Source organism: Eucyclogobius newberryi, unplaced genomic scaffold (genome assembly GCF_026437365.1).
Source record: "Eucyclogobius newberryi isolate DKJ021-1_F unplaced genomic scaffold, fEucNew1.0.hap1 SCAF_3, whole genome shotgun sequence".
Lineage (NCBI taxonomy): Eukaryota > Metazoa > Chordata > Actinopteri > Gobiiformes > Gobiidae > Eucyclogobius > Eucyclogobius newberryi.
This window is the reverse complement of record NW_027315945.1, coordinates 15,407,113-15,415,750: the sequence shown is the minus strand read 5'-3', so window position 1 is coordinate 15,415,750 and position 8,638 is coordinate 15,407,113.

The following is an 8,638-nucleotide window of genomic DNA, read 5'->3' as shown; positions in this document are numbered from 1 at the left end:
TGATTTAATATAAGACAAATTAGGTTGTTATTTACCTTGACATATTTTGCTGAGCGTCTGTCACTTTCCTTCCAGATGCACGTCAAGGTACAAAACAACCTAATTAGTCTTTATGAATGAAACAAACAAAAAGAATTTATGATAACGAGTCAATAAAACGTATACAGGGATGACAGGTGGAAATGAGCATATTTATCTATAACCTGCTACAAAGCATTTTTCCTAAAGGCCAAAACACCCAATTCACGTGCATTGGATCTTGTTTTTCTCACCATTTTGTGATATCCAAACACCTTTGCATTTTTACATCGATCTATCAGAGGCTTGTTTGTCTTTAACCTGCTATCTATCTATCTATCTATCTATCTATCTATCTATCTATCTATTGATCAGTTTATGGACCCATCTGTTTGTGTCCACTGCACCATAACATCCCACATTAAGCTAAATGCCCCCAACCAACCAACCACTGCAGCATCCAAGGGGCAGGTGGTCCCAACTAAGGACGCCCCGTGTCCATAGGGATATCAACAACTACCAGCCATCAAAACAACCAACTCGGTTCCCTCGCTACTGTCTCAACCATCCCCTCCTCGATGACACTCTCAACCCGCCTTTTTAACCAGTAATAGGGGGTAATTACGGCATTGGAACCGCAATGACAATGGTGAGGGGGTTGAGGCACCGTGACACGTGCTCTTGCATCGGGGCAGGTTGCTGTGTTCAATGGGGTTTTCCATGGCTCAGCGGGAGGGCCTTAGAAGGCCAGGTCAGGGTGGGCGAGAGAGGAGACCGAACGGGGAAAGAGTGGGGGTTGGAGGAGCAGGAAACGGATGGAACGATGGCAACGGGAGACTGTCAGAGGTGTGTACTGTTGATTAGTGTAGGGAGACGAAAGGGGAAGAAGTGAGGAGTGCGATGGCGAGTTCGGTCGTGATCAAAAGTGACTGGGTGGAATAAAAGTTTAATTGTGAGGCATGAGGCAGGAAGGAGAAGGTTCAAAAGGGATGCACCTGCAGGATATTGGACCCCTGGTGATAGTCTACGCCGGCCTGCTGTGCTGGGCAGTGCACTCAGACTAACAGGAGGCAATGCAATGCCAATAGTGCTGAAAAGTGTGGCTGGGTGTTTACCAAAGTGCATAGCAGAGTAAACGAAGGCCAAAAAGGTTAAAAATGTAATCCAAAAGAAATGGCAAAGCCTGTATACAATCTTGGTAACAAAACATCTATATTTCATTAAAGGGGCTGTACCTATATTTTTTCATGTTAAAAAAAGGTTAAATCTGTTTTCCCCAGTAGAGAGATATTGTTAAAACATCTATTCGGGGCAAAATGAGACCACAGTGCTTTCTCGGCATCTAATTAAAGAGCGTTTTATTCTCCGTGAAGCAGGAAGCGCGCCGTTAGCATGCTAATGTTTGTTAGATTTATAGCGGCAAAACTTCAGAGCATTGTGAAAATAATTATGACAGCGTTAGTGAGCAATGCATGTGGACCACTGCAAATACTGTACAATTAAATCATTCAGTTTGTCACATTTTTAAGAGAGGTACAGCACCTTTTAGTTCTGATTTCAAACCAGTTTAAATTGGTCGTTTAGCCATGGTTTGCTTTTTATACATTTTTTTTAATCTCTTAATCCAGAAACGGTTCTTAGTGGATAAAGTTAATCTTATGATGTCAACTAGAGGTAAAAAATAAACTGGTAAAAAATAAATAATGTAATTTCAAGACAGCACTGTAAACCAGGTTAAGTCAAATTGATTAGAAAATGACAAGGGCATTAAATATTAAACCTTCACTTTCGGTTGCCCTGTCATACCCCGACGCTTCCTTATGAGTGGGCTTCCTCCCCTGCTGAGCTTTCAAATTCAGATCAATACCTGCTTGCATTATCAATTGGCAGCATCTGTTTTCCCCACTTCAAATGCAATTGGGCAGAAACTTGAATACACTTAGGAGCATCAGGGGCCTCCGAGTGTGTATCTGACCCTGTTATGACAAATACGGTTGGCCACGTCATGACCCAAAATTCACCGTAGCACTTTATGTACAACGTGAGTCAGCTACTGTCCCAAGAATACCTCTGAGGTCATGGGCATACTTCTCTTTATTCAGTAAGGAGGGATGATCTGAGGAGGATGTGTCATAGCCAATGGTTGGAGGGGCTGGTGGGACCGTTTGACCGCAATCAGAGATGACCGGAGAATATGTGTGATTCATAGTAAGAAATGCATGAGAAAAAGTTCAGTGAAAGCAAGAGTCAAATAAAAAAGTACATCCCAGTAGAATAAGAAGTGAACGCTACTACATGTCTACATAAATCTATGGGCCAATGGTATGATTTATAAACATCAACTTTTGACCAAATTACAGGGCGAATCTGGGAAAAGGGAGAACTGTAACACATATTGCAAATTGGTTAAATTTTTCTTTTTTAATTGAACAACACATATAAACACAAAACACGACCCAGAACTAGAACAAAGGTCTGGCACATATCACCTGCATATTTGCACCACTTATATTAATGTCAAAAGTAAAGAATGCTGTATTGTTATCTGAGCCCAGTCCTCATGATAGCTTTTTTCCTGCTGCCACAAGTACATTCTAAAGGTATCCATCTATTGTTTCCATTGCAGGAGTTTTATGTGCCAGAGTCACAGTTTTAAAGTCACATGAGGTGTGAATGTTTAAAATGAGTGGGTTTACTTTTCAAAATAACATCTTAAAGTATATATTGGTGGTAGATCTCAAAAGCATCACTTCCCTCTCCTCAGACAATTGCTCATTTTTGGACCTTTTTTGTGTAGGTTTATTAAGAACTGTTTATTTATGTTTTGCTCAGACAGTAGTGTTTGTTAATCTGCTTCACATGTTCAGCTGCTGTCTGACACTTTCTGCAGAACTGCATCCCCTGTGCAGGCTCCCATGTCCCATTTATGCTTTCTGCTTATGCATTCTTGGACATCTTAAGATATGCCTAAGCCATCAAAAAAGTCTTCGTCCAGGGTTTACAGACATACCTAAAAAGCCATATTACATTAATATGTTAAAACAATTGTTTAGCGTCATTCTTGTAGAACTCAGAGAGAAGCTACAGGTCTTGTACTTGCCAATGTAGCACTTCACTCTCTTCTGCCCTCAAACACTTTTGGAACACTATACAAGTCCCGGACGACGGCTCAGTCTTCAAAACACTTACCCACAGAGCTCTTTGTAAAACTGGCGATTCGCCGACTGCCCACCTCCACCTGCCAGCCAGGCAGCCCCACATGAGTCAGGAGGAGGAGAGCTCCTCGCCAGGCTGCTGGAGATACATATTTTATTGGTTTTCGACAAGGGCTTTGTCAGTTCAGCCTGTGGACCTTTGGTTTGAACCTGAGCACTGACAGACCCAGCAGCAGGTTGTTCCCAGCAGTATCCACACTGACTGCCAAGCTCATTCAGCCTGCTGCTAAGTGCACTAACTTCCCCCTATGCAGACAAATGGCGTGGGGCACCAGTTCACCATTTGATGGTACAAATGTATTGTATTCTATTGCAACAACTATCACTATAAAAGAGTAAGCTAAATGGGACTAATTCATTTTAACAAAACTTGCATGAGCAAAGCAGTCAGAGAAAGAAGAATAATTATAAACCTGTTCTGTTTCTGTTCCATTGGGCACAGATATTACACCCATTTCCTAAAATACTACCTCCAACAACAAGAGGTCAGTATAGAATAATATGCTTTATAAAATAACATGTTCAAATGATGATGTTTCAGAAGAAGTGTTCAGAGCATTCTTTCCGAGGGAAACCGATATTATAATAGACCCATGAGGGAAACAGTCCATGTAACTCTTGTATCTTGTATCTGTCACAGATACAAGATACAAGAGTTACATGGACTGTGAGTTACATTCCTGGAGGTTTGCTAGTTGTGGCGACGCAAAAAAAAAACATGACAAGAGACAAATTATTGATATTGTTTTAACAATATACTCATCTTACCTTCAAATAAAACGTGCAATGTCTCTTCTTATGCGCTCTTGCTTTTATGTATTCACATTTACATTTGCACACTTTTGGGAGGTGGAACAGAAATGCTTCATAAATTGAACGATTTCTCTTTGTCAACAACTGTTGCTTGCGTATTCCCATAATGTTGTGTTTTTCTTCTATCTCAGAATTCTACAGAAATCTGTGGGCTCATTTACATGCAGAGGGCCCCGGTTCCAACCGTGTAGGGGGAATTGAAATGGTAATGGGAGAGGGCCAATTGTACTGCTTATACTGCCACCAGCCGAGCACTCAACAGGCCTGTGCTGTGTATTCAGGGGAGAGAAAGTCTGGAAAGGACTGAATGGCAGATAAATATAACTTTAGGCTATACTTGACAGACCGCAGAGTAAATACAGATATACTGTACCAAAAAGGTTTGAATTTTGTCTATTTGTTTTTTTATTTTTATTTTGTAATCTCAAGGCAGGGTCAGGGTCGTTCAAAGTTTGATCAAGTGAAATTTAAGACTTTTTAATGTTCTTTTAAAGAACATTAAAAAGTTACATTATTTTTACCTAAAAATACTGTAAGACTACAAATTGTCCTATATAGTTATAGGACATTTTATGCACGCCGCACAATATTTTCTAATATTTTGATGCATTATTGTTAGAACAAATAGGTTATAATTGAAAATCTAAGACAAACTAGATTTATGAAAGTGGATGAATTAAATCATAACATATGAAAACATTACTACAATTAAAATGAGGACCAAGAAAAGGTAAGACATTACAGTTGACATGCAATACTTTAAAGTAGGTTTTAATGTTTTAAGGCCTTAAATTTGACCTTATCACATGTTTTATTATTTTATAAGACCCTGCCAAGACCCTGTACTTACCAAAAATGGGTTAACATTTCATTTGGTCGATTATGTGCACTAGAGTGCCCTGGCACTCTAAGAGTGGCTTGTAAAGAATGCATTGTGTTGACCAAAGAGCGTGTGCTACAAACTGCCACACAAGAGACATACAAAGGTACTTCTAGTCTAATTCTTCACCCTACAGGACATGTGTGCCTTGTTTAGCACTGACACAAACAGAGGCAAACTTGAATCAGACTTGGATGTGAGACTGCTGCAAATACTGACATTAATTATCACTAATGAGGACAGATGTCGGGGCCTGCTCAAAGACAGATGTGCACGAGAAGACGATCAGCTGCATGGCTTCTCTACAAATGTGCTCGAGTCATACTGAAATACTTAGGTAATTTCAGGCCCCGGGATAAAGCGTAAGAAGATGGATGATGGAGTCTATTTGGTGGTGAGTGAACAAAGCACAAGCTAACGTCCCCTTCCTTCTGCTCACCTAGTGTCCTGTTGCTTCTATCCTCTGCTCTATCCTTTGTGGAGACATTTTCCCCAACAAAACATTCTCTCCTTTTGCTACATGACCAAGTGCTAAAACTAATCTGTACATCCTTTAATTTGTCTCTTCTGAAATCGCTGTTTCAAAGGTCTAATGCAGTGTTTCTCAAACCACAAGCTTCTGCTCGTTTAATTCATATCTTTCTCTTTCTTGAATCATTTCTGATTTAAAACTACTGTGACAAAGGTGAAGGGTGAACTCTGAAAGCCAAATCTTTTTTTTTTCTTTTGTTGTACAGGTTGGTCTATATATGATACAGGTAAAAAATGAAACACCATCAGAACTAAAACTAGCCAGTGCCGCAATGACAGGTTTTTATGTCTAATTATGATTCAGTTTGGTGGGAAACCTGTGGTAAATATTCATTATAGTTCCAGTCAAGTGACAGTTTGTGAAGAAAAATGATTTTAGATTAGCCTAGCCATGGTTAGATATGTTTCCCTATTGAGGCATCTCATTAGAAAACAGTTCCAATTACTGTAAAAATCATGAATTCCCGATAACCGGAAGCCAAACAGTCTCTTTGTAAATGTCAGAGATTGCGTCATTCTGGAACATTGCTATTCATAGGATTGCTGTGTAGCTGTCGCGTCTAACATAGGAAGTTATTGACCTCTCAACAAGAACCAGATGTGAAGAAGATACAGAAAAAATATATATAAATATATCTATAACTGAAATACCAAACAATGAGAAAAGAAAAGGGGAAAGCGGGGAAACGATATCTAATTTAAGGAAGCAGAGGAGCATGACCCCGCTGTGCTGTGCTGCGCTGCCTCGAGTCGCTTTTGGCAGAAGAGCGAGGCTGTTGAATAATCCTGCAGTCGAAGAAGTTGTACCAGAACATGCCGCAACAAACGCATAATTAACTGCTCGCTCAAAATATCTGCATTGTCAATTGTTGATTATTTCACATCCAAACTTGTGTTATGGTTTGGCGCTAAGCAATTACGACTGCCAATCATTTGTAAACCTTTCAATGCATGTAAGAAGAATATTTGAGACGGGTAAAAGGTGCAGTGGAGGGGGGAAACGGTACATGAGATTTGTTCCACGCAGGCTAACCGCTGTCCCACTGTTATCGCTATAAACTGATCAGCCACATTGATCTTTACAGAGATAGAAAAGCACAATGTTTGAAAGTGGATAAAAAACTAAAATATGTTTAATTAAATATGGAAATAGAAAACCATATTTCTGATCCTGCTCCATTATAGGTTTTACTGTGGATTACTATATACTACTACGGGAATCGACTATATACTACTACTGGAAAACAAGCAGGACGAGGGTTTTCCAGGCAAAGTAAGAATCAGGTCTATGGCGTGTTTTTAGTACAATAAAAGCAGCCGCACATACTAGGCTTTATGTGACAAATACAGTGAATTCAAAACATTTACTCAAGTACTTACACTGTAAAATGACTCAAGTACTGCAAGTATGGCTTATACTGCTACGTGAAATACTGCAGTTACCATTACTGCGTTAGATAGACTACTGTATTTTTCGGACTATAAGTCGCACAATTTTTCTTATAGTTTTGGCTGGGGTGCGACTTATACTTATATTTATACTTATTTACTTATACTTACACCCAGGAGCGACTTATATGTGATATTATTTGTTATTTTCACACTTGCAACCGCATTTCATACTCCAGTGCAGCTTAGATATGGTTTTTTTCTTCTCTATTATGCATTTTTTGGCAGGCAAAAGAGTTATATTAAAATGTACTTTTCGTCTTATAGTCTATTGTGTGTTTTACTTTGAAAATATAGAGCCAAATAAACATCCAGTATCAGTAATACGACAATAGCTTTTACGCTGTTGTTACTGGCCCTGCCCCCTTCAACAGGTCCTTTAAGAGAAAAAGGTTAGAGGCCGCTGCTTTGTAGGATAGAACTGTGGAAACACGGAGGAACATTTTGTGATTTAAGAAACGCAGGTGGAAATAAAGCCAAACATGGGACACAGCAGCAGGAGAAAACATGTGGGTGCAGTTGGAGCGAGTCCAAGGGGAAGGGCTGGGCATGTAGACTGCACAAGAACTGCACACGGGCGTCAGATCAAGCCGACTTATACATGAGTTTCACAGATAGATTGGCACTAAAAGGGTTTTTACGTTCTAGAGGTAATCACTCTGAAGCATTAGCACTGGGATTTCTGTCTGGAGAACATGGATTTAACTGTTTAACTTTATTGAAGTGCTACTGAGAAAAGGGACGTCATGATTATTCGGTCAATCGATAACAGTGATTATTCAGGTCACAATATGTTATCATTGTAAGAACTAAAACATACTAAACATGCCCCTTTTAGAAGCTAAATCAAGTATTTTTTCATTCAATATACAGTTCAAAAAACATATCTAAACGTAAATAACTTTTGTATCTGGCCGTCAAACTTTTTGTCATTCAGAAAGTTTGATTCCATAAAGCTGATCACAAAGGAAGATCATCTGTTATAAAATTGAACACGTCACAGTTCATTTTGAATAATCGTTAAATCGGGATGTTATTCTTTCTCACAATAGTCGTAACAGGACAACTTGTGCCATCACTAACTGAGGCAAAACCAGGTACTAACTGCAGTTATTACCTGTGAAATGAGGCGTTTAATGGGCGGTAGCAGACAACACAAACCTTGCCGTTTACATCTTGTCTACGAGAGACTGTCTAACGGCAAAAGCGCATTCAGGATTTTTCAACAGAAGCAGCGTGACATTAAAAAACACCAATTTGACAGCAGAGTAGACATACAAATATCTCGGCGAACTCCTGACACGTCTCCCCGCGTGGCGTTTGTTTGGATCCACGACGTGTTTAGAGATATGGGGCGGACGTGGGGTGAGAGCGAGCGGGGACGAGCTCCGGTACAGAGCTCCTGTCTGAGTCTGTCACTGTGTCAGCTCTGCCTCTGCCAAAGAAAACACCAGGCCACGCCATCAAAGCGTGGAAGGCTCGAAAGATCCCAACGTTAGAGGGAATATTGGAGGCGAAGTCGGTTGGGGTTTTGTAGACGGCGGCATCTGTTGAGCGCCCCGACCCTCGGAGACAGGTGGAAGGGATTCGCAGCCCCACCCCCCCAACCGACGCGAGGGGCTTCAAGTCAGTGGCATATGATTGCACGCCCGTCGCCCTGCCCACGCTGCCACCGGGTGTCAAGAGGGCCAACGACGTCTGCTCTGCAGTCAAACATGGAGCGAAGAAAGAT